At 44.5% G+C, this 27,635-nt stretch overlaps 1 protein-coding gene across 1 annotated transcript in view; it reads right to left on the minus strand.

The window, feature by feature from the left end:
- LOC124726698 (fap1 adhesin) overlaps positions 1–24,018 on the minus strand; it is a 285,663-nt gene extending 261,645 nt beyond the window's left edge. The window contains exon 1 of the mRNA XM_047248466.1: positions 23,956–24,018. The gene's annotated coding sequence lies outside the window, so the exon portion shown is untranslated. The remainder of the gene's footprint in view (positions 1–23,955) is intronic.
- Positions 24,019–27,635: the final 3,617 nt, after the last annotated feature.

Raw genomic sequence — 27,635 nt, forward strand, 5'->3', positions numbered from 1 at the left:
ATATTTCTTTTTTGAGGTATTTAATGTTTCATTAATTTTCACCATTGTTTCATCTGAATGTAGAAATTTAAAGTAAATCGGCGAGGAACTTGTAGTAAAACGGACAAGAACTTTGATGTAACTCGGTCAACTACTTTTAGAAATGTTTGATAACAACACACACACACACACACACACACACACACACACACATTTCCTATGTCGACCCAAATATTCATTAGAAGATTTATAGAAATTTCAAGTAAATCGGCCAACAAGTATTAGAGAGCTTCATTTTTATATATTTTTATATGTATGTAGTAACATACATACATGTTTCAGATCAGGTTACCAAATCTTACGTAGAGAGTCATCTTCCACTTGTCTTGAAGGTAAAGTGTGCAAAATTTTATCAAGATCGGAATTACATTCCTGTAATTTTTATATCGTTGCACCTTAGTCTTTGCATAAAATTTTCGTATTGCTTCCTTTTCCTAACTTAGAACTGCAGACGATCTTCTAATCAGATCGTCCATCCTGTTTTAGCTTTCCCGTGGTTTCCATAAATCGCTTCAGGCAAATGCCGGGATGGTTTTTTGGAAGGCCGCGGCCGACTTCCTTCTCAATCCTTCCGTAATCCGACGGGACCGATGACGTCGCTGTTTGGTCCCCTCCCCCGAATCAACCAAGCAACCAACCAAGCGTCAACCTAGCTTTTCAGTTTTTTGGGATTTAATTGACCTACTGTGATGCAAGCGAAGCCATTGTTTTAGTGATTTTGGGTAACATGATAAGAAATAACACGAGGTGCCCATTAAAAAAGAGCGAACGTAAATTTGTGTTGAAAATAATATTTGCTTACGTTTTAGAATGTATTACAATATTTGTTTTGAGGAGCCCCCACCTTATATACATACCCGTGAAAGTGGGTAGTTGTCCCAGGGATATTTGCACTGAAACGCTTAACTAGGCCACCCTGTGTAGCATCTTTGCTCTTGACAGAAGATGAAGTGGCATGGCCTCTCTACTCTGTCTTCCAACAGAACAGCAGAGCGATGGACAGTTTTCTTGCAAGTAGTCTGGACTTCCCCGCCTAGACTCATTTGCGTCTTAATGAGGTTCGAAACGAGTTTCACCCAGTGCGAGCTTTTATTTTTTCCTATTTAGTTTAAGACCGCAACTTGTTCGTTATGCATTCCAGTGGAGAGCGCAGCGGAGAGCGCTTCCCTCCAAATGGGCCGGCAGCAGACGGGACAGCCGATGACTGGCGAGGGTGGGACCCGGGCAACGGGAAGCGCGCCGGCGCACAGCCGGCCTAGCAATTAGTGGGGCCCGTCTGCGTCTACTGGCCGGGCAGCCGCCGCTACACGGCAGGACTCCGGGAAACAGAGCGTCCGCGTGTGTCGAGTGCTGCGGGCGGGATATGGGCCCCAGGCGTCGCGTAAACGCGATGCGGCGCAGTTACTGATACAACGCGAGGCCCGCCGCTCCGACTGCAAAAACCAGCACTATGCGGTTAAGATAAAGTGTGGTGGAGTAAAAAAGTTACATATGCTTTCGTGTTTGTTCTCCCCTGTCTTATCAAACAGGAACAAAGCGCTTATCTTTATTTGTTAACTGGTTATGGGTGACCTTTATTAAACTCTTAAATACATAGGTACTATCTGAAAGGGAAGAGGACAGAGAGAGATGAGAGAGAGAGAGAGAGAGAGAGAGAGAGAGAGAGAGAGAGAACGAAAATGTGAAGAAGAAGAAAAAATACGAAACTTCCTGGCAGATTAAAACTATGTGCCGGACAGAGACTCGAACTCGAGACCTTTGCCTTTCGCGGGCAAGTGCTCTACCAACTGAGCTACCCAAGCACGACTCACGCCCCCTCCTCACAGCTTTACTTCTGCCAGTACCTCGTCTCCTACCTTCCAAACTTTACAGAAGCTCTTCTGCGAACCTTGCAGAACTTGCAATCCTGAAAGAAAGGATATTGCGGAGACATGGCTTAGCCACTGCCTGGGGGATGTTCCCAGTACTGGCAGAAGTAATGCTGTGAGAAGGGGGCGTGAGTCATGCTTGGGTAGCTCAGTTGGTAGAGCACTTGCCCGCGAAAGGCAAAGGTCCCGAGTTCGAGTCTCGGTCCGGCACACAGTTTTAATCTGCCAGGAAGTTTCATATCAGTGCACACTCCGTTGCAGAGTGAAAATCTCATTCAAGAACAAATACATCACTTCTGCCGTTAAGGATTTGTCTGGAAATAAATGGTTGTAGCTCCTCATAATCTGCATTGAGAAGTATCTTTATTCTTCGTTATTTCTTGAGGGTGAATAATTTCGAACACCTGTATCTGTTTTCACACCATCCGTATCGTAAGTGTGATAAATACAGGCGACAGCCTATGTAGAAAACCTGCCTCTACAGTGATGATCAAAGCGGCACAGTGGGCAACAGTAAACTCACCATAGGACGGACATAGAGTTCTCTCATCTCCGTCCTGTGTGGTGTATTTACTGTTGTTGAGTCGGCCAGAGTGCCGCTATGATCATCACAACCCTTCCAACCTTTCTCCCTAGAACTAAGGTCTTTGTTAAAACCGTTTGGTCAAATAGAAATAGAAATTTCAGCCCTCTTCATGTTTCACATTCACCAGTATCACTGGTGGAAACCGACGTCCCGTGTTTCCGCATAATAAACTTTACCTGCAGTCTGTATATTCAAAAATGTTCAAATGTGTGTGAATTCCTAAGGGACGAAACTGCTGAGGTCATCGGTCCCTAGACTTACACATTACTTAAACTAACTTACGCTAAGAACAATACGAACATCCATGCCCGAGGGAGGACTCGAACCTCCGGCGGGAGGGGCCGCGCAATCCGTGACATGGCGCCTCAAACCGCGCGGCCACTCAGCGCGGTGCAGTCTGTATGTATGAATCCGAATAGCGTTGTAACGAATAGTTCTTTTGCGCAAATTAAGTTTTATTAATAACTGTAAGTGACGTATATTAAACGGCAGGAATATAGTTTCAACTGAGACTGGAACAAGGAAACTTTACATTTTAACCCCTACTTTACCGTCATTTACAGCCTCTTAAATTAGGCAGTCTTCCGAAGAAACTAAATTCTGGTCCTCTGCTTTGATTGATCGGCTTTCCATCACTTTCCCCTCCTCGCTCCTGTTGGTATAAAGTAAAACTGAGCCATTTGGTTTACGAAATCCTTGCGTTAGCCCTTCACATTAGCCCTTTTGTGCCCGTAATTAGCAAAAGCACTCTAACTCAGTGCTCAGCAATTTTTTGTACGTAGGCGCGCTCTCCGCGAGGCGGGGATCAGTTAAGTATTCGCCTCCGTCTGAGAAGTTGTGTTCCGCGTTGCGTTAACAGGTCCCCGATGTGCCGTTTCCGCCGCCGTGCTGCTAACTGCCATTACGGGCTCGCCTTATTCGCACACCCGGACGCTAACTGCCTCTGGAGTCGCGACCTGACCCGCTGATATTAACCCACCGTGCATCTGCCGACCGCCACCGCGACGGATTTACCGACATTTTTTTTTTCCACCAGAAGGCGTTGGGCCGAGCACTAGCGCATCCTGTCGCAGCACCAGAGGGGGAAACAAAGGGAGTCGCCGGGGCTTATCTCGCTTTCACAGGACATTAAGCCTGTTGTCTTGTCTCAGAAGTGGCCGCGAGAATTACTACACTGTCCGAAAGGCACCACATATCTTCAGCAGGTATCCAATTGCTGCGCACGGGTGATCCGGGAAAGCTGCTTCATAAGATTCGGCGGGAAGATTTTCTGCTGCGTTTCATGATCTATCTGCACTTTCGTTTTTGCAATGTGTAGATGGATTGAAGCCTGCTCATCATGTTTTCCTGTGACACTGAGTATCAATGGAAGAAATCGGTTTGTGTACTCAGCTTATCAAACGAATACTTTTGCGAATGGAGGCTCCAAGCAAACCCAAGTAAAACAGAGGTAACAGCGTTCCATAATAAAGAGGCTCACAGGAAGTTTCACTTGTTATTTAACACGGGTCTAAGTTTTCTGTAGCTATGTTCCTAAATATCTAGGTGTCACTCTCGTTTACGCAGCACTAAACGAACCTGTCAAATAAGCTTGACTCAAGAGTAAGCCGGAAACAGCTGGGGAGTAACTGCAGATACGCTATTCAATGGCCGGCCGCTGTGGCCGAGCGGTTCTAAGCGCCTCAGTCTGGAACTGCACGACCATTACGGTCGCAGGTTAGAATCCTGCCTCGGGCATGGATGTGAGGGATGTCCTTAGGTTAATTAGGTTTAAGTAGTTCTAAGTTCTAGGGGACTGATGACCTCAGATGTTAAGTCCCATAGTGCTCAGAGCCATTTGAACCATTTGTGCAGTGGTTCGGTTTCAACGAAAAATTGAAAGATGGTAATATAACAATGGCCGACCTGATTGCAGGAAAGTGATTATCACCTCCAGTACGACCATGTTTGTTGACGCTCAAAACAAACCTGCCGGAAGATGGCCGTAGTAATTCACAGATACACGTTTTTTCGTGTATCGATCTCCAATATTTAGTTAACAAAATTTTCTGATGTTATTTTCTGTTTAAATACGGTATTTCATTGCGGATTCGACGTGTGGACATTTTATATCGTCACTCTCATTATTTAGTATGTTTAAGATTTTTTTTAAATTCTTCTTCTTTTTGGGTGCATATTGGAGCAACGGTAGTCGTACAAACAACGGCTAGTTAAGTTGTATCCAGAAGTAAAAATAATCTTTGCCTGTTGAGGATAGTTTATGAATTCTTATTGTTGCGTTGTGCTCGCGCTGGGCCCTTCGTCGGTCGGCTGCATTCTTCAGATGCGGAAGCGTTTAGCTGTGAGTGTGTCGATATGACTGGTATGAAATTGCACCCATATCGAGATTATGTTCAGTGTGAAGAAATTCATTATGTGCTGTGGCAAAGGGGACTTTTCTAAATCGATGTAATTCGAACTGGGTTTTTGCAGAAGGATCAATTCCAATAATAAATTTGTGATCCGCAGTTAAGTGTTGTCAGTTAAATCGTTTATAATCGATTTCGTAATCTACATCTACATATCTACATACCTACTCTGCAATCCACCATACGGTGCGTGGCGGAGGGTACGTCGTACCACAACCAACATCTTCTCTCCCTGTTCCACTCCCAAACAGAACGAGGGAAAAATGACTGCGTATATGACTCTGTACGAGCCCCAATCTCTCTTATCTTATCTTTGAGGTCTTTCCGCGAAATATAAGTTGGCGGCAGTAAAATTGTACTGCAGTCACCCTCAAATGCTGGTTCTCTAAATTTCCTCAGTAGCGATTCACGAAAAGAACGCCTCCTTTCCTCTAGAGACTCCCACACGATTTCCTGAAGCATTTCCGTAACACCCGCGTGATGATCAAACCTACCAGTAACAAATCTAGCAGCCCACCTCTGAATTGCTTCTATGTCCTCCCTCAATCCGACCTGATAGGGATCCCAAACGCTCAAGCAGTACTCGAGGATAGGTCGTATTAGTATTTTATAAGCGGTCTCCTTTACAGGTGAACCACATCTTCCCAAAATTCTACCAACGAACCGAAGACGACTATCTGCCTTCCCCACAACTGCCATTACATGCTTGTCCCACTTCATATCGCTCTGCAATGTTACGCCCAAATATTTAATAGGCGTGACTGTGTCAAGCGCTACGCTACTAATGGAGTATTCAAACATTGCAGGATTCTTTTTTCTATTCATCTGCATTAATTTACATTTATCTATATTTAGAGTTAGCTGCTATTCTTTACACCAATCACAAATCCTGTCCGAGTCATCTTGTATCCTCCTACAGTCACTCAACGACGACACCTTCCCGTACACCACAGCATCATCAGCAAACAGCCGCACATTGCTATCCACCCTATCCAAAAGATCATTTATGCAGATAGAAAACAACAGCGGACCTACCACACTTCCCTGGGACACTCCAGATGATACCCTCACCTCCGATGAACACTCACCATCGAGGACAACGTACTGAGTTCTATTACTTAAGAAGTCTTCAAGCCACTCACATACTTGGGAGCCAATCCCATATGCTCGTACCTTAGTTAGGAGTCTGCAGTGGGGCACCGAGTCAAACGCTTTCCGGAAGTCAAGGAATATGGCATCCGTCTGATACCCCTTCATTCAGGGTTCGCAAGATATGTGAAAAAAGGGCGAGTTGCGTTTCGCAGGAGCGATGCTTTCTAAAGCCGTGCTGATGCATGGACAGCAACTTCTCCGTCTCAAGGAAATCTATTATATTCGAACTGAGAATATGTTCGAGAATCCTGCATCAAACCGATGTTGGGGATATTGGTTTGTAATTTTGAGGATCCGTCCTTCTACCCTTCTTATATACAGGCGTCACCTGCCCTTTTTTCCAGTCACTCGGGACTTTACGTTGGGCAAGAGATTCGCGATAAATGCAAGTTAAGTAAGGAACCAATGCAGTAAAGTACTCTCTGTAGAACCGAATTGGAATCCCATCAGGACCTGGCGATTTATTTATTTTCAACGCATCACTATGTCCTCCACACGGGAATCTGCACGAGACTCCTACGGCAGTACGTTTGCACGATCCTCCTGCGTGAAAGATTTCTCAAATGCTAAAACAACAGCGGATCTACCACACTTTTCTGGGGCACTCCAGATGATGATTCGGTGGTAACGCCTCGGTAAGCTCATGATCATCCTCAGGCCCTCATACAATGATGGAGCGGGGATTGTTACTCCGAGAGAGACAGAGAGAGAGAGACAGAGAGAGAGGGAGAGAAAGAGAGGACGTTCGAGGGGTCACAACACCAGATCCATTAACTGCCACCACTTAACATCATCGTAGGAGGGTCCGAGGATGGTCAAAAACCAAACGAAACCGTTTACAATCGAAATAAATCTTTCTGTGGTCGAGACTGCTTGCGTCCATTTTTAAAGAACACAACATGTGCTCTTCCGTGTGAAACTATTACTGTTTCATTGGTATACACGGAAAATGGTGACAACGGCATTTGAGAGTGTTGTAGCGGCGCTGTGAACGACAAATCAAGAGAAAATTTGTGAACGGAAATCGTTAAGCGGTCGCGCGACATGAAATCGTAATGGCGCCATTCCGGCGGTAAAACAGATGAATACGCTACTGAAGGAACCGTATGATTGCCCAATTGGAGAAACAGACGTGGAGAGGAATAATGTACAATGTCGCTATTTCTTCGTGGCATTGTTACAAACGTTAAGGAAATATCTCAGTGGAGTTATTGTTGTCGAAGTGTACACGATTCAAAACAAAATTGGTATCGTGTGGCCCATTAGACTGAACCCGCACTGTCGGGGGATTATTTTTATTTATTTTTTAATCCGTGAGTGAATTCCGGAAGCGGCCTCGCGCGGGGATTGCTGCTAATGACGGCGACTCATCGATCGGGCTGGTCTGTTGGCTGCGGTCTGAATTTTCAGCCGACCAGCTGGCCCGTACCCTGCTATAATTACCACCGGGGGGAAATCACCGGCGAATGCTGCAGGGGTTGGACGGGGAAGCAGGAGCCGCGGTCGTCAGCTCGCTCGCGCCACAGCAGCGGCTGCCCGCTGTCATGACTCACGCCCTCTTCCTAACCGCTCGCTAGCTTTGCTCTCCTTAGCTTACCTAGTCCGATCGAAAGAAGATGAATTTCATTATGGCCAATAACACGTTCGCAGACTCAAACCTGGCTACTCATCTATAATTCTTTCCAAAGATGACCTTAATGCCACACCGAGACTCCGCTATGATGGTGGCATTTTCACTATAGTTTTCACTATAGTGACTACCGATTTCGGCGGTGGCCATCTTCAGATCTGTTACAGCAAAAGTAAAAGGAAAACTATGATTAAGGATTGAATCACAGCCGGCCGGAGTGGCCGTGCGCTTCTAGGCGCTACAGTCTGCAACCGCGTGACCGCTACGATCGCAGGTTCGAATCCTGCCTCGGGCATGGATGTGTGTGATGTCCTTAGGTTAGTTAGGTTTAAGTAGTTCTAAGTTTTAGGGGACTGATGACCACAGCATTTAAGTCCCATAGTGCTCAGAGCCATTTGAACCATTTTGAAATGAATCACAACCAAAATAATGAACTACAATTCTCGTTTGTGTGGCCTCTACGAGTAATGTATGTTATGTTATGTTATGTTAACTGGGGACCTAGAAACGACGAAGAGGCTCCGTCCCCGCCGCAGCCGCAGTAGTCAGCAACCGCACGACGACTACCGCAGTCCACTTCACCCCTCCGCCGCCCCACACCGAACCCAGAGTGCGGTTTGGCCCCCGGTGGACCCCCCAGGGAACGTCTCACACCAGACGAGTGTAATCCCTATGTTTGCGTGGTAGAGTAATGGTGGTGTACGCGTACGTGGAGAACTTGTTTGCGCGGCAATCGCCGACATAGTGTAGATGAGGCGGAATAAGGGGAACCAGCCCGCATTTGCCGAGGCAGATGGACAACCGCCTAAAAGCCATCCACAGACTGGCCGGCTCACCGGACCTCGACACAAATCCGCGCGGGGGGGGGGGGGGGGGGCTTCGTCTGATTCTTGATTCCCAAAAGCTAAGACGGAACGCCCGATCGCCCCAATTTGGTAACTTTTTTTATTTCTTTCCTATTTTTGAGTGAGGTTAACAGGCAAAGAATTTGATTGGAAATACAAGTCGCATTTTTACCTGGAAGAATGTAAACGCCACACACTGCATTTCATTGTACCATGTTCGATTTCAAGGCTTTCAGTCTCATTGTTAGACGGTCCTTACTCACAACGGATATACAGCAAACAGATGAAATACGTAACAGAATTGCATTCCATATTATGTATGTACTAACATACTTGCACTGTTCTTCCGTTAGTGCGACCGATTAACGGCCCTTACATTGATATCAAGCATACAGACCTTCACAAATTACAAATTGTACAGTAACTGACAACCAAGTTTGTAAAGTGACGCTATCTACCTTACGTATTTGAGAATAACCTGATGGTGTTGGCACTTTGTTTACATCTTAGTTTAACAAAAATTGCCAACACCATTATGTCACACTTAAATACATAACTTAAACAACTTTACCTGTATGTACGGGGCTTGTCAGTTACTACATGTATTTGAAATTTATATGTTCTTGATATTAAACTCGAAGTTGTCAGAGATCAATAAATTTGTTGGCACATACCGTACACAACATTTAATGTAACTGTATTGCTTTTTTCACTGGTTTATCATATGTCTGAGTTGTGACAAGTATGTCCCGTGATGCGGCTAGCGTCCTCGAAATCTACCACAGTATAAAAAGGAGAAAAGCAGTCTGAGGCATTTTTTTCCCCAAATAAATCGTACGACTGCGTTCGCCCTGGCCTCACGAACGATAGAAAACTTAATCTCACATATTTCATCCACATCCACTCAGTTTGCTCGTAGAGCGCAGAACGTAGCTGTTTATTTGACGAGAAAGTGCCTGAAGCCAGCCGGTAGGTCAGCCACCTTCCGCGCAGTCGCCTTTAGGAAGCTGCGGCGCTGTACCGAGCCGTTGCTCCCTGTTCGCGGCGGGTCCTACTTGCTCGACCAGACATCACCATTACAAGCGACACAATCGGCATTCGTTAAGGCGTCTACAAATCAGGAGAAGGCAAAAGGAGGTCACTGGCGGACCGGCAACTGAACAGCCTGCTTCCTGCAACCGAAGCTTGCTCGTGAAATATTTACATCATTGGTATTTACAAACCAGCGGTGCGTACTGAATGTGTAATGTGGGAAAGAGGGGAAAAAAGGGAGTGAAGAGCGCCCGCCTGCTTAAAACAACACGCGCGTATGCGGTACAGAGCCATGTGGAACAATGGCTTGTTTAAACATCGGATCGCTGAATTATCAGAAGAGCACTGCACGAAAGCGGAGCGGGCAGTATAAACATTTTTCTCTTTCGGCTCCAGTCACACATCGCGACGTTTCGCCTTTCTTTCTACACCTAAATATTTCCTTTAGCACGGTACAGAATAGGACAGAGTCTGCTCTTTTGGATCACCAGCCATCAGTCCTCTGAGTAGCATCTTACACACACACACACTCTCTCTCTCAAATGCACCTATCCACCTCCCCCCCACCCTTACTACACACACACACACGCACTCATACTTTCAAATGCACCCATCCACCTTCCCCCTTCCCCCCCCCCCCCCTCCCGCGCCTCCACACACACACACACACACACACACACACAGACCGACACACACGTATACAGGGGATGTTGCACTGCTATAAGTATTCTAAATTTAACTTACGCATCCGATGTAGTCGAACTGCCGAGGACTGAAAGAGTAGCATTCGTCTTAGTACATGGAATGTGAACATCTGCTTCACACTACGCCTAACATTTATTTCAGAAGCAGCAGCTATGGTTATAACGTTTTTTTTTTTTTTTTTTTTTTTTTTTTTTTTTTTTTACTTTGCACCTGGTCCCATGTTTAGAGAGGTGGTAGTACACACCAAAACAAGGAAAATTTTCTAGTAAATATGAGCTCTACAATGAATAACTTAAAGTGCTTTGAGCACTAGTTCATTTCCGCTTCTGTGAAACACATCTTTCTATTGCAAGCTCTTTGCTGGCGTGAACGACCTACATGATGCACTGAAGAGGTAAGTGAACAAACCGCAACCCGGCAAAAAAATGGCTCTGAGCACTATGGGACTTAACTTCTGCGGTCATCAGTCCCCTGAAACTTAGAACTACTTAAACCTAACCAACCTAAAGACATCACACTCGTCCATGCCTGAGGCAGGATTCGAACCTACGACCGTAGCGGTCGCGCAATTCCAGACTGAAGCGCCTAGAACCGCTCGGCCATCCCGGCCGGCGCAACCCGGCAAGAAATGTCATTGAGAAATACGTGTGAAGTGCTCCGACATTCACGAAAAATGTAATGGAATTTACTGCCAATTTAAAGGAAGCGAATACAATTTCAGTATAAGTTTTATAGAATTAATTCTTGAAGTCGTCTTTTATTCAATATTGCATTATTGAGTTGCGTCACTGTTCTTGTCGTGGTCAAAATGAGAAAATATTATTGCGTTAATTTGAACCAGCAGAGCTTCTACTGTAAACTACTTACTGTTCCATTTGACCTGCGTTTGTCAGTCATCGCTAAAGAAGGTGATCAATGGTGTGGCCCGTTCATAGTAAGGCCTGCTTGTGTCTCACTTCTCAGGAAATTACGAACACTGAAATATTGCATGTGGTCTCGGATGCACTGGCAGGTATTGATGTATTCGTGTAGTGTTTGTGCATCAATAATATGGATTGCACTAAATTTTTCAAGTGTTCCTACAACCATAAATTCAAGGTATTAAGATAGGGGGTACGAGTTGTAATGGACCGCCCCAACCAATCCATTGCCCATTAACGCTACGGTCGCAGTTTCGAATCCTGCCTCGGGCATGGATGTGTGTGATGTCCTTAGGTTAGTTAAGTTTAAGTAGTTCTAAGTTCTAGGGGACTGATGACCACAGATGTTAAGTCCCATAGTGCTGAGAGCCATTTGAACCCATTGCCCATTAAATGTCTGTGCGAGGTGTTCTCGGACGTTTCGTGGAAAATGGGCGCTATCATTTATGAAGTACATCTAGCATGCTGTATGCATGAGAAATAAGAGAGGAATGTGTCCTCATTTGTTTACTGCGTTCTGTAAGTCGCTCATAACAGCAAAGAATTTGCATTAGAACACATGTGTTTCACAGTAGCGAAGATGAACAATAGCTCGTAGCTCGTCAGTTACATGTTTTAGAGCCCATGTCTACTAGATTATTTTGTCTTTTTTTGGTCCATACTACCGCCTCTCAGATAATGGAATACTTGTTGTTAGTATAGAGCGCTAACAGTAACAGACTAAGAAGATTAGCAGAAAGTTTTTGTGTCAGTTCCTGTAACCTGCTTTCCGGGAAGGTTGTGTGGTCGGTAACAAGTTAATATTTGTGCTTAAGCTGCAGACCGCCAGTTAACTGTTTGAGTCGTTTCTTAGACAGCCACTTGTAATACACTTTAGTGTCTTAGCTTCTGATTCACGAGCTCTTTACTCATTTTTAAGGGATTCATATAACTTCTTTTCCGTAGACCAGCAGCCTATCTTTACGTAGGGCCAAATGGTGGATCTATATGTGCTGTAAGAGTTGCTCTGCTAGATGAGGCTGCGTAATCTGGGTCGACCGAATTCTCCTCCGTAATATGACACCGGGCGTAACAGGACGCGGCGAGGAAGCGGAAATCCTTTCGTTGCGTGTCCGCCCGACGACAGTAGTTGTAAGTTATTTCTTGCCGTTAAGCCCGCCGGAGAATTGGAGGCGCTGTGAGCCCGAGCCGGCTCACAATGGAGGCGGCAGTCGATTTGGCGTTTTTCCGGCGCATTCCGTGACTGCGCTTCTTCTTCCTCCCGTTTCGCGCAGGCGGTTCCGTTGGCCGCGGCGAACACCTGCAGGCAGGCGGGAGAGAGAAACCGCAGCCGACCGGAGAGGAGGCAGCAGCCATGTGTTGCTTCGCCTCGCTGGCTGGAGGCTGCAGTCGCCGGCCTAAGACACGTTCCTCCAGCATCGCATCTACAAATCACCGCTCTAGATGATTATGTCGACTCCAACCGAAGAAGCACTCGCACTTTGTAAGCGTTGTTTACGTCGGATCTCAAAAAAAAAAAAAAAAAAATGGTTCAAATGGCTCTGAGCACTATGGGACTTAACTTCTGAGATCATCAGTCCCCTAGAACTTAGAACTACTTAAACCTAACTAACTTTAGGCCATCACAGTCTGGAACCGCGCAGCCGCTACGATCGCAGGTTCGAATCCTGCCTCGGGCATGGATGTGTGTGATGTCCTAAGGTTAGTTAGCTTTAAGTAGTTCTAAGTTCTAGGGAACTGATGACCTCAGAAGTTAAATCCCATAGTGCTCACAGCCATTTGAACCATTTTTTTAAGGGTAGCTGAATTACCCTGTATAGTATGGGGTCAACAAAAAATTTTTTTTTTGTTTCGACGGAGAAAGTTGGTGATCGAAATTTCGTGAAAAGATCTCGATGTAATGAAAAACGCTACTCTTAATGATTGTCGTCCCAAATCGAGTATTATATCCATGACACTCTCTCCCCTATTGGTCTACAATACAAAACGTGCTGGCCTTCTTTGAATTTTTTCACCGTCTTCTGTCAGATTTCATACCGCGCAGCTGATAAATAAATCACAGTCTTTAGTTCGCCTACCCTACAATATTTTCTATATAAAGGCTCCAATTTAAGTTGTTCGTAATTGTGATTTCTAAGCATTTACTTGAATCTACAAACTACGAATTGGTGTTTTTTATCGTGTAACCGAAATTTAACAAACTTTTTTTTTTGTTTAGAATCAACTGCCACTTTCGTACCTTGCAGATATCTTGTCTAAATCATTTTACAATTCTTTCTGATCTTCTGATTTCACTAAACGCTGATTGTCTCAAAACAGTTTAAGAGGGTAGCTCAATTTGTTACGGTTAAGAACAGCAGAGGGCCTAAAACACTTTCTTGGGCAAGCTCAGGTATCATTTCGGTTTCAGTAGATGACTTCCCGTCAATTATTAGGAACGGTGACACACCTGTTGTGGCACTTTTCACCCACCTTTGCTGGATATTTAACTGCTGTTTCACTTTCTCGATAGACACATTCATTTGTACAGTCACTGTCCGCCTGCTTAGCTCAGTGATAGCGTGCTTGCCTTCCATGAAACGGGCCTGGGTTCGACTCCGTCCGTGGAGTGGGTGTTGTGTTGCCCTTATCATCAGCGGCACACAAGTCGCCCAATGTGGCGTCACCTGAAGTAAGACTTTTGTAACTCGGCGGCCCAGTTCCCTCGGAGGGGGACCTCCCGGCCATCAGTGCCACACGATCATTGCATTTAATTTTTTTTATACATTCACTTGTGTGATAGATAGTTTTTTTGTTACTATATGTATTGCCAGTCACTTCGAACTTAAATTCATCGTCAGGAAAACATTCGGGGACAGTACCGGAGAAAAAGTAATTCTGGTGTGTTATGTACCCTTCGCACACACCGCAACAGAAAATTTTGAAGTACAGACGTGCATAAGCATGGACAGACTCGTATCAATCTAAATACTCACCTGACGATGAGCTGGGACTCGTAATGCCTAGTGACAAATGCATCTATGAAATATACATGACATAAATGTATGTACGTTTTGAAGCTGACAATAGGTTTGCGAAATCCAGTTCTCATACTACAGTAAAGGACAATCTAACATCGCAATAAATGTGTCATTCCTGCCTGCTGACGCGCGAGGCTGCACTGAGATGGAATGTCATAGATGTCCCACGAACCGACTTCATGCAACACTTCTACCCCATTATTAGGTAAGGAACTCGTTCCTTTTGGCATTTTGAACAGCATCAACACAGACAGCTGATCCTGTGAAAAATTGGTGGAAAATATTCATCAATCAACGGGCAGGATTACAATTCGAGAGAAGAAGGGTTCAGATTTTCATCTGGCAATCCGGACTAATGTTTTCCGTGTACATCAAAAACATTTGAGACGAATCTGGAGGACTCGGTCGGTATTCTTTCTCGACCGTGTTCACGCGATCTACTGACCTCGTCCCTGACGAGGCGAATACCACGATCGTCCTTCCTTCGCAACGGACCATCTCCGCAGCAAGGCAGCCCTGTGTCTTGTTGCAGACAGGAACGTGATCGCCGTCACCGATTGCGAGAGCTGAAGCCACTCAGTGAAAGCGCAATGGAGACGCCGGAGGGCTGCCGGCGCGTAATCGCGTTCTGGGAGAGGAGACCGCAGCGCGCCAGACTTGCAAATGCGGCGGCGGTGCCTGGAATCACATTAGCGCCCCGACTGACGACTGACGAGCAGCCTGAAGCCCCGCTCGCTGCCTGTCTTATGCAAGGCCCTTCATACCTGCGTGACTACTGCGCCCTGCGTCCATTCGAACTTGCTTACTCAATTCAAGCCTGGGCCTCTCTAGACAGTCACCCCCTCACACCACATCTCGACACCCTAACCCTAAACCACCACACATTTATGTCATGTAAATTCCATAACCATATTCAGTTTGTCAGTAGGTGTTACTGTTCTCAGCTCACTTTAGAGAAGTACAACACAAAGGATTTATCCGTCTTTCGCCCGGAATCTCATTCACTGGAGTAAAATTGCCTTCAGTGATGAGTTGGGCTTCGAGCTGAGCCCCCGTGACCACCGAAGACCTGTCTGAAGACATCCCAGGCAGCCATGGAGTACCAACCTGACTGTCGCCCGTCGACAACCAGAAATGACAGTCTGGGGTGCCATTCTGTTTCATAGCAAGACCCCTGTGGTTGTCAGCTGCAGAACCCATACATCAAAGCCGTGCGTCGACGATATTCTACGTTCCCTTTTGTTGCCCTTCATGGCAGACTGTCCTGGGCTTACATGTCAGCAAGATAATGCCCGCTTGTCTTCATGCTTGCCGAACCCTAACTTGGCCAGCAAGGTCTCCAGATCTCTCCCCGATTGGAAAAGTTTGGAGTATTATTGGCAGGGCTCTCCAACTACTTTGGGATTTTTGACGATCTAATGTACCAATTATACGGAATTTGGGGCAATTATCTCTCAGGAGAATGGCCAACAATTCTATCTATCATTGCCCAACCGAATAAGTGCTTGCATAAGGGCCAGAGGTGTATCAAAGCTTTATTGAATTGCTCAATTTGTGAAGCTCTTTCTCTTGAGTAAATCATCCAGTTTTTCTGAAACTGTACTCATTTGTTTGTCTGCGCATGTTCATTAAATCTACCAGTTTCCATACCATTCAAATAATTCTTTCGTGGTGTATCGATCTTTTTTTGGTGTCGAGTATATTTACGTTCATACGTTTCTTTACTATGCTTATCTACTCCTTATACTTCAAAATTTTCCGTATGGTGTATGGCGGAGGGTACTTAACACACCAGAATCATTTTCTCTCTTTTACATTTCTTCAGTGGTCTCCTGATCATGAGCTTGGATTCGAAATGACTGTCAATAAATAGAGTATAGTAATAAAGAATATATATATATATATATATATATATATATATATATATATACGAGGAAAGTTTGTGTATATAATTTGTTACCGCTACGCCAGATAAGTCGTTCAACAGTAGGTATTTAGTGCAACCCGTAAGAAGCCAGAGTAGGTCGCTAGTAATATATAAATTTGTGTTTGTTCCGTGACTATTAATGGTATCTTGAACCACAATTACCGACGAAAACGAATATAAAAAATACTACTGTCCAAAGGGAATTTGAATGTGACGTTGTAAACGCAATACACACAACTATTTCTTAAAAAATCTTGCCATTTGAACGAAAATCTTAGTTAGGTATTTCTTTACTCATAATGGAAACTGTTCCATAGGTCCGTATGCCATTTATTCTTGGTGGTGACGGATGGTGGTGTACTCAACACGCACTGAAACTATTTGTAGTCACTATTGTCGTCATGCAACAGTTCTTTGCTCAGGCCGCTCTTGCAGACGCGACTTACAGAGCAATGGACTGTTGGCTGCTCCATGTATCCCGATTCACGTCGAAACAGTCAGATCTAAACCGTCGACTGCCAAGAGGAGCAGTCACACCAAATCGACGAAGTCCAAATGCACAAAATTTCTCGATGGCTCTGTACGTGTCCTTTCAACGTCTTCCTTCAAGTCTAGGGGCTTACCCTCGAAGAAAGCGAAGTGTTCTCTCTAATCATGTCGTTGCTGAAAATACGCTATTACACTCATGCCTCTGTAGTGTACGTACATCTCGCCGATAGTAATGAAGGCTTAAAATGACAGTAGAATGGTATTGGCAATCTACGAGTAAAGTTTGTGGTTAAGGATAAACAAAACGAGGGCAAAAGTGATAATGAGTAGCAAAGATGAAGAGTGCGAAGTGGCAAACATCTACATTAATGAGGACACAGTAGAAGAAAATAATTCTTGTATCTAGGAGTAAGATTACACAAAATGGATGACATGAGAAAGCTAAAACAATAAAAGGAGTATAGTGCTACAATGCGGGATTGATAGAGAAAGTTAAAGCCAGGAGCTCAGTCTTATACAGAAATGAAATGTGGACGATGGAAGACTGGTGAAGAAGGCAGAGGAAGCACTTGAAATATGGCGCTGGAAAAGGACATTAAAAAGTGGAAAGCTACTAGAAACGAAAGGCGAGCGTAGACGTCTAAGGAGAGCCCGTACCATATGAAGTGATCATTTTCTGGGCACGTAATAAATCATTCAAGGATATTTATCTTGACAGTGTGGAAAAACTTTACAGGAATCTAAAGAATGCTGAGTGTAGGAGATGAGCGGTTATGAAGAGATTAGCAATGGGTAGAAACAAATGGATCGGGGCACCAAACTAGTCCAAGAACACATTGTTCAATATGGGAACTCGAAACAATGAAATCGTGTTTGGGACGAGGCGGATTCAAGTCTTCGAATGATAATCCTAATTTAGCTTGCTCTAAATCACACAAACAATGCTGGGTTCATTCTTGTGTGGACCGTGGCCTTTCTGTTCCGTCGAAGTTATTCTTTTGAGCTATCACCCTTACTCTAGTGACCTCGACGCCGACGAGTTTTTAAGCTTAAACCTTCCTTTGCAATAACCTTTATGGGAGACAGTTTCATCGTAAGTACCTAGCCTTTACACCGATGATCCTCTTTAACATGAGTTTGCTAAAAGGATATCACTGTCCATGATTTATTACCAAAGCTGCCTTTCGCTGTGCCTTCTGATCTCGATTATCATCACTGCCGTTTTCGTGTTGCACTTTGCTTCTGCTAACATGTAATATCAGCGTTCTGAGGATTCACCTCAGTTTTTCGAGACAGAGCGCGCACACGCTATCGCACAAGGTACAGCACGCGAAAGCTGTGCACATTGCAAGTGAGCAATAAAGCACGGACCTTGCAGCGATCGTGGTTTGGAGGAGGAGTCGGACAGACTATCGACCTGCTCCGTCGACCGTGACGCGTCGGCAGCCAGTGAAAGTCGCGGCTGAACTTGACCGCCACTCTCAGCCTCTGGACCTCACGAGTTCTGCGAGCCGTGCCGCCGACCGACAAGTCGCCACCGCAGTCAGTCGAGAGAGTAAAGTACGCCGGCGCCAGAAGTCATCTGTTACAAAGCTGTACTGGTAACTGTATAATCCGAAAATACCCATGTGCTTCGCTCCAGGACCCAAACACATAGTATCAGGCAACGATACAGGCTTCCTCTCTTCCATAATTTTTACTCTCTGGTACTCTCTCTCATTTGACAGGTCACATACATGAGATCATCTCAGCACGTGCTTCAGCTACCTCTTCCATCTTCTGGGACGAGTCTAAGTAAACATATCCTGCCTGCAGAGGGCATTATAATGTATTGGTATTTGTCAAAAACGTTCTGCATTATTGTAAAAAAGAGCCGCCATGTGCATTGTTGCTTTTAAAATTCGTTGTGGTGCCCAAATACCGCTAATGAGAATCTGATAAATATACTGAAACAGAATTTTGAATGAGTTCTGTGTGTGTGACATGTTCACCTCCGTCCACCAATAACGATTTCAAAACCAACATTAAAATATGCAAAATTCTTGTAGAATAACCGTATGTGCAGTAATATACATACATGAAAATTCCTCTGAAGCAGACTGGTTGCTCAGTACGTCCTCATACAAACGCCTGAGATATTTTTACGCCAGATTTTAAACACTGTCCTCCAATATAATTAATCGCTCACACGTGAAGACGTACGCCGAAGGCCGCGCGGGATTAGCCGAGCGGTCTGGGGCGCTGCAGTCATGAACTGTAGTGCAGGTCCCAGTGGCGGTTCGGGTCCTCCATCGGGCATGGGTGTGTGTGTTTGTCCTTTGAATAATTTAGGATAAGTAGTGTGTAAGCTTTGGGACTGATGACCTTAGCAGTTATGTCCCATAAGATTTCACACACATTTGAACATTTTTGAACGTACGCCGAACTCAAGTCTTCACAGGTGACACCAACCGCATCAAGCCATCAAAAAGCTTCCCTATGTTTTAGCTTATAATAAGGGAGATTAGGGCACATTTTGAAGCATATGGATAGTGATTTTTTCTTTGCTCAGTACGCGAAGGGAACAGAACAGTAATCACTTTTGCCGGTACGAAGTACACTCTGGTACGCACTGTACAAGCGCTTACGGATTATATATAAATTGCCTCATTTTTGGAGGCAAAATACATTCCTTCTGGAAGCTCAGAATCCTCTACGAAGATTTCAGCTTCACTGCATTTATGCTTCAGTCGCTTACAAGGGCATTTTCGTTAGCACCTACGAAGCTGTTTCATTGTGAACACCAAGAACTTATGTGCAGTGGCCTTCCTTATGGATGTACTTCGTACATCTTGTTAAGAAACCAACTGCTTGAAATTTCCGGTACATCTTGTTAAGAAACTAACTGCTACGAAATTTCCCACAAAGGACAATAAGGGGTCAAAACAGAACACGTGATGGAGTTGGAATGTGGATGCGGAAGCAGCATAAATGAAGTAATTATCATGATTCCCACTGCGACTGTGTGACACTGAAAAGCTTAGCATCCTGCATGCCGTGGACGGGCAAGCTTAATATAGATGGTACCACACAATTTGTAAATTTTCAAAGAACTACCAGGATAAACTACTGCTTTAATAAAAACTTGTTATTGCAAACTATTTTACATCTCACAGATCATTTATCACGCCCATAAAAAATCATGCAAAAGTACCCAACGTAAATTATGCTGTGACTCCAAGCACTAACATTTAACCTAAGTGGGACTTTGTAATCACATCCACTGATTTTCTGTCAGTGTCTAGGGTATAAGACAACTATTCACATTAAATTTTAGTATTGTTGTCATATCATCGAAACAGGTAGTCAGCAAAACTTTGTTATTCAAGTAGCAGCATATCCTGTCGATCATGACGTTCGGCTACCAGATCCGAACGGTGCATGATGAGCAGTTATCGACTAGACTGGATATTACCTTATAAAGATTGACAGTTTGCATTACAATTCGACAGCAGCAATTTTTACGTTTGCACACAGATTTAAAAAAGAGGCACCGCTGTATATACATATACGAGTGTAAACAACCACAGGAAGATGCTTCAAAGCGGTGTCGTTTGCAACAGAAATCAGCAAAACACACAGATACACGTTACTATAGGGTTCGTAGCAAAGTGATGCTGTTTAGCTTATGGAATCTCTGTGACGAAGCTGTGCTTCGAAATGTACGTTAGCGAGTAAAATATTCCGGACGAAATGTTCCGGAACTACTGAGGTACTGAATAGAACAGGGGAAAAAAGAAAGATATGGCACAACTTGACTGAAAGAAGTGATCGGTTAGTAGGGCACATCGTTAGGAATCAAGGAATTGTAAGTTTGGTAATGGAGGAAATGTGTGTGTGGGGGAGGGAGGTTGGGATAAAAGCTGAAGAGGGAGACCAAGGCTTGAATGCAATAAGCAAGTTCAAATGGTTATCAATTGCACTAGTAATCCAGAGATGAAGAAATCTACTCAGAATAGACCAGCATGGAGTACTGCATCAAATTAGTTTTCGGACTGAAGACCACAACAACGACAACAACAACGGCGAAATAGCGATTTTCTATCTCACTAACCACCCGCACTGAAACATCATTTCGTTGCAGTTGACACCATACGTTATCAGAGACTAACAGTTTTGAGTACGAAACTGCTACCTGCGTTTTGTAGACACTGACGATGTCTCTAGCTTTACAATACTCGACATTATGTACAGAAATATTCTTTACAACACAGCCAAATACCAATACAACAAAAGAACAACAAGGTCGCAAATGGCAGCTGTGAAAGCCAATTTTCCTCTCGAGAAGTACATACTTTTTTTACGTACTTTTGACCGATTTTCATATTCAGATATGATTATCATTGCCTTTAATTTCTGTGATATTTATGTTAGTGAGCATAGGGGCTCGTAAAAAATATTACATACTAATTGGAACAAAAAGTTTTCAAAAATGCAAAGGAAGCGACGGAAAAAACTGTAGGTGGTCGAAGTAAGAATGGATTTGAGGATAGATTGTCCGGCCCATACTTCCACCATAACTGTTCTAGCTTTCTGTTTGTGGCCAATATTTCAAACATGCAGTGAAACATTGACCACCCAGAAATAAATACGTTGATTTAACTTTTCTTAAATCCTTTATTAATCCTCATAGCAGAAAAAAATGCTAGAACGGTACATAAATTAATGTGAATCATCATCAGAACTGTAAATATAACCGAAGTACTAGGACGGAGTACCAAACACATAACTCCAATTTTAACAGAGCATAGCACCTCCAGTTCCATCCATCTTAAACCTAAATCCTTTCTTTCAAAACATCCGTTGCAGTTACAACTAAGGTTATCTGCTCTTCGTTTATCGAGTCAATATCTGGAACCTGTGGCCAAACAGACTTCATTCCTAGTTTCCGGGGATATTTGGCATTATATTTTACACATGAATCATGACCTGAACCACAACAGTTTGTAATTTGAGCAAGATATGACTGACATTTATTTTTCTAAAATGTAGGCACACTATCAATTACAAATGAGTCTTCATGTATATACCGACAGTTAATGCTTGTACTTCTTAGTTCCACACTGTCATTGCCGTCGGCACTGCTTAATAAATTGTATATCTGTAATCCTGGATCAAAGTAATCACGAAGTAGAGAAGTCATGCACATGACCTCAGAGATCGTACTATACTGGAAGGCATATACATATGAACAAATAACTAATCATTGGTCTGTTTTGAGAATTAATCGAGTAACGTAAAGGACATAGTTGAGAACACCGGCGTATTTGGCACAACCGGATTTTAACAGTTTGTCGCATACAATTATAAATCACGAAATGTTCGCCAGCTGTTGCGCAGAGAAATCGGCACTACGTGGTCCCATCTAGCGTATATTGATGGAACTTTACCACCAAACAGAATATACTAAATACCCAACTAAGAGCCAGCAGAGAGCTTTAAAGCGTTTTGTGTGTAAGTGGTCAAAGCAACCAAGGCTGTCAAAGTATACGCGGTTTACGCTATATAAAGCATTGCCGCAGATGCAGTCAAGCTAAGCGCCACGAAAAAACTATGAAGACAGCCGGAGATTCGATCCCAAACCGTTGGATTTGTAATGTGTCGCTTATTCGCGCAGCTACACCGCGGGGAAAATAAATATCTGGAAGAGAACGTAAAATGTTTGCGTCAGGACTGAGCAGGGGATGTGTTTTAGAGCAGAGCGCTCGAGCAGTTGGCGCGGTGAATCACTCGGCCGAAGAAGACGGCCCTCCTGCGCGCTGACCGCCAGAGTGAAGTTCACTGCCTCCTCCTCCTCCGCCTCCTCCACCTCCTGCTGCTGCCGAGCAGCGGCCACTGCTTGCGCCGGCAGCGGGCGTTACTGGCTGCGAAGCCCAGGCCCGTACGCTGCACAATTAACTTTCACTAAACCGTGTTGCACGCTCAAACGGATCTATGGTTACTACTACGTGTGACGAGGTAAGCGGACAAGCTGCTGAGTCAAAAGACAAACATTGTACTTCGGGAAGCTTCGCTAGAAATATTAATAAGATGCCTAGAATACTGACGGTTAGACGAATAGATCCAGAGACTAATGAAGTACTGAGTCGAATTGGGTAAAAAAATAAACTCGATAAAAATTTCGCAAACTGGTGCTTATACAGACTTTCGGAATGTTGAACACTGAAGATTGCTTGGAGTTACGTTTAGTTGTAGAGTCTTGTCAGGCGTCGCTATGTTGAAAACGTGTAAGTCGGTCGCTTTTCCCACTAGAGTCGTACTAATCTTAGTTACCAAACTTCAAACTTTTCAAAACAGAGTATTATGCGAGAATCAGGAATAACAGGGTAGTTTATGAGGTTATGAAACAGTGCCACACAATGTAAAGGATGAAGTTTCAAAGATTAAAATGGATAAGGCATAAAGCTGGAAATGCAGAAATTAATAACCCGACTTCAATCTAAAGTTTGCCCTATACGAGCATTAGGAAGGATTATAACACCAGCTCTCGGTAAAATAACTACAGATCTATCAACTCACTGACAAGATCACGCCCGCGATACTGGGGACAAATCGTTGGGGCAAAGGTTAGTCCTGCGATCATTGTGCAAGTAACCACTGCAATGAGTGTAATGTGAGGAAGAAATAGAAAACTGGCGTCTAGTAGAAACGAAAAAGAAATTGAAAACTGGCGTCTAGTAGAAACGAAAAAGAAATTGCAACATTTACTGCAAGCACTCACTAATTGGGGCAGTCAAAATTTACAGCTACCTTCAACGTGATGGTTAGTATGAACACCACAGAACTTCACTAAGTACGGTACTATTGGAAGTGGTACACTCCGACTAACGTAGTTGTAGGCAGACCCACACTTTAACTTGGACTCTGAATAACTGTGCACCAAACTTTGCCAGAGGTGAAAGAGGTGATAATTGGCAAGTAAAAAATCCTAGGACTGCTCAGAGATCGAATGCGCGTAACCACTGAGGAATAATACACAAAGAAGCATTGGATGTGCATCCGTTTAAGGGCAAAATAGCACACGACAGGAAAAATATAAAATACTTTTTGGAAAAGGAAAAAGCCCGGTCGAATTGTTTTATTGTTAACGGCGTATATGGTATCGGGAGTCGGACCAAGTCACCTGCCGTTAGGGGCCAGTCGATAGTTTAGAGCTGCTTACCGTGGAGTAAGCGCAGATGTTAACCACCAAAGGGTAGTTAATCACAACACCACTGACCAAATTAGCGGAGAGGCTAGAAGAGCAGCACAGGCGGCAAATGGATCGGAAGGCAGCCGGGCAACGCTGGACTCACCTTGAGGGCAGAGGCAGCAGACCGGTGACCCGTCCGTCGATGGTGCAGCTGCGTCGCGTCGCCTGCGTCCTTGTGGTCCCGCCGCGCGGAGGGGACTGTGTTGCAGCGCGGCGCGGCCCGCGCGTTTTAAACGCCGCCGCCTTCGGGGTGGGGAGGCGCGCCACGCCATTGGCTGAAGGGCAGTGCCGCGCCAAGGCGCCCGCCGTCCGCCCCCGCTGGTCGCCGGCGACCCGTCCTCCACCACCACCGGCGGCGGCGGCGGCGGCGGCGTCTGCAGCGTCGCGGCCGCGATGGCCAGGCTACACACACACGCCGCGGCCGACCGCTGCACCGGCGCCGGAGGACGTTCACTCCTCGCGGAGCGCCAAGTCGCTACCGCTGCCGGACTCCTGCGAGCGCCGCCAAAGAGCGGAGGTTGCTCTCGCTTCCAGCAGGGCGGTGGCCCCGGCCGCTTGCCGCGCGGAGAGCCGTTTGCGAGGCGATGTGCGACCTGCCCGGTCTGCCCAGTGGAAAGTTGTGGTCCCCTCGAGACCGGTGCTAAATACATTAACGGTACCAAGTGTGGCCCACAACGCGCTGCTGCAGCATCGCTTGGGATATTTTGTGTGACGTGGTCAGTCCAGAGGGAGTGCAAAGCTCTACGGATGGATTTACAGAGGTTGATCACCATTTGTTTGTTGAGTGTTTTGATGTCCAGCGAACTGCTAGACAGTTACCCCAGACATGTTCGTGATTGTACTACCGTGATAACGCTTGAGGACCATGTCTTACACGTGCAGTTTTATATGAGCCATTTAGAGTGGTTTGTTGAAAGTCTCGAAATTTAAAAACAGTGGTTCTGTTTGTATGAAATAACGTTTGCCATTCATGACTTTCTCTTTACTTTCCGTAAGACTTCTTTCGAGAAGTATTCCCCGTTATCCAGGGCGTTTCCATTGTGCTGTGACATGTTGAGGCGCGATTTTTACTATTTGTGAGCTGCTGCATTATTCTGGTAACTTGCGCGTGTATACATTGCACTGCCGGCCGTAGTGGCCGAGCGGTTCTAGGCGGTACAGTCTGGAACCACGCGATCGCTACGGTCGCATGTTCGAATCCTGCCTCGGGCATGGGTGTGTGTGATGTCCTTACGTTTGTTAGTTTTAAGTGGTTCTAAGTTCTAGGGGACTGATAACCTCAGCAGTTAAGTCCCATAGTGCTCAGAGCCATTTGAACCATTTTTTTTTTACATTGCGCTAAAGTCACCAGAATAATGTAGCAGCCTACATTTCGCAAATATAACGCCGAGATATGTCAAGAAACGCCCTCGACATTGAGAATTACATCCGGAAACGCGTCGTGCGGAAAGTAAAGAGAAATTGCGACTGATAGCAGCCATGTTATTATACAATAAACCAAGCACTTGTAGAATGTTGGTCAAAAAAGTTTTTGTTGAAACTATCTAGATCGCAAAAATGACTAGTATCTTTGACCGTATCCAACTACTAAACAATTATCATCATCAACATTATCATCATCAAGAAGAAGAGAAAAGGCAGCAAGAATTTGCATTCTGTATTTTCTGTTCTTAGCAACTGAAACCAGTCATCCTTATTACTAATTCTTGCTGTCAAGACGATCTCAATACAAACATCTGTGGGTATTCGATATCGTGTTCCGTATACAATGTCTAGTTTCATTGAGTGGTGGTCACGATTATAAGGATCTGTTTCCTTCTTTAGCGTTGACGATGCAGATGAATGCCTTGAAACACAGATTCTGGAAGCGTAGTACTCAGTCCACCTGTAATTCTGATTCCGGCAGCGTGAGTTTACTTAAACGGTGTTACATTATGAATGACTAGGTATACTCATATTCTTCAATTATTGAGGATGTAAGACGGTACATGGTGGATGGCTGCATAATCTGTCGCGATCACGACGGGCTATATTTTGAAATGTGTGTGCTGCACTGTATGATAACGAGGTCGTTTTTTTAAAATGTTTTTATTGTCGGTTCTTGAACATCTCAAATATTGTGGCGAAGATAGCAAAGCGAGAGAGCATTTAGCGCCATTCTCAACACACTTTCCACATTAGACACATGTGCACTAATTCGCAGTTATTTTCAGCGAAATTTAATCAAAAAGATAAATGGGTAAGGAACTGAACGTATTGGTATCTAAGGAAGCATTGGGGATAAAGGGCTCCTTATACCAAAACACTTAGCAAAACGTGATAAACTTCTCAAAGTGAGTAACTAGAGTTGAGGCTCTTTCATTAACCCATTGCCGAATAAAGGTTTGTCTCTCTCTCTCTCTTTTTTTTTAAAAAAAAGCAAACTCTTATCCTGGGAGATGGGCTATCACACTATAAAGAAAGGTATTTTTCATTCGATTGATTTTCTCGCTATCCGAAGTTACGGACCAGGTCACGTACAATACAGCGAAAGATCTCCTTCTCTCTCTCTCTCTCTCTCTCTCTCTCTCTCTCTCTCTCTCTCCCTGTGTGTGTGTGTGTGTGTGTGTGTGTGTGTGTGTGTGTGTGTGTGTGGGTGACCGCATCATGAAGTAACATAAAATTATAACAAACATTTCGGCTCTTCCTCGATACTAAAACTTTCGGTCTATCATTGTTGCAATTCCTTGTCTGTCCCTAAAAAACAGTTAAGAGTAGATACATCGTATCTGAAAATTTATGCCAACTCATCGAGTAGTTCAAAGTTGGCGAAAAGTTACTGACGATGTGACTTCGTTTGCATAAAAATAAAGAATTACGAAGTGAAGTTATAAGTATATTAGTGTCGTAAACATTTTTGTAGCCTTATGTCAGGTGGGTGACCTCGCGTTGCCGCGTCTGTGTGTAGATTTTGACGCCTGGAGGCTTCGGGTGGATGATTGCTGGCCATCAGTGTGATATAATGATTTGTTTGTTGAATGAGGCTTTTAATTAACCTTGTTGTGCAGGCGGAACTGGAGGACAGTCGCCTACCGATCGTCGTCCAGCAGCCTCTTTAGGGCTTATGGGAGCAGCTAGAGCTCGACGCAGCGGTCTTTCGTCGGCTAATGCGCCTTTTCAAGCACTAAGCCCTTACGCCCACTTCATATATGCCCTAAGTTGTCTCCACGTGACCTACCACCTAAATTGTGGAAAGAAACTAAAGCGACCCCACCGTGTGCAAGTCAGTCACGCTGACTCTTGAGTTTTGAAGGTCGCTGTGGCTTTTGAGTACGCCTGACTTGGTCAGAATAGGAGAAAGCGATCGAAAGAAGATGGCCTAATAGATAATTATAAAACTTTTTAAACTTTCCGTAAAACTTTTCAAAATTTTTCTATCGGTTGTCTCAGTCGTATTTAACATAAAAAGTTTTCACAAAGTGATGACCAGTTTCGGTAGCTTAAGTAACATCTTCAGATTGGTTCAAATGGCTATGAGCACTATGGGATTTAACATCTGAGGTCATCAGTCCCCTAGAATTTCGAATTACTTAAATCTAACTAACCTAAGGACATAACACACATCCATACCCGAGGCAGGATTCGAACCTGCGACCGTAGCGGTCGCTCGGTTCCGGACTGAAGCGCCTAGAACTGCTCGGCCACTGCGGCCGGCTCCATCTTCAGATCACAAGTAGCATTACAAATGTAAATTGTCAGTGTGTAACATCGTCGTGTCGTCCACAGCATTCTTATTTTAAATCT

Source organism: Schistocerca piceifrons, chromosome 1 (assembly GCF_021461385.2).
Source record: "Schistocerca piceifrons isolate TAMUIC-IGC-003096 chromosome 1, iqSchPice1.1, whole genome shotgun sequence".
NCBI lineage: Eukaryota > Metazoa > Arthropoda > Insecta > Orthoptera > Acrididae > Schistocerca > Schistocerca piceifrons.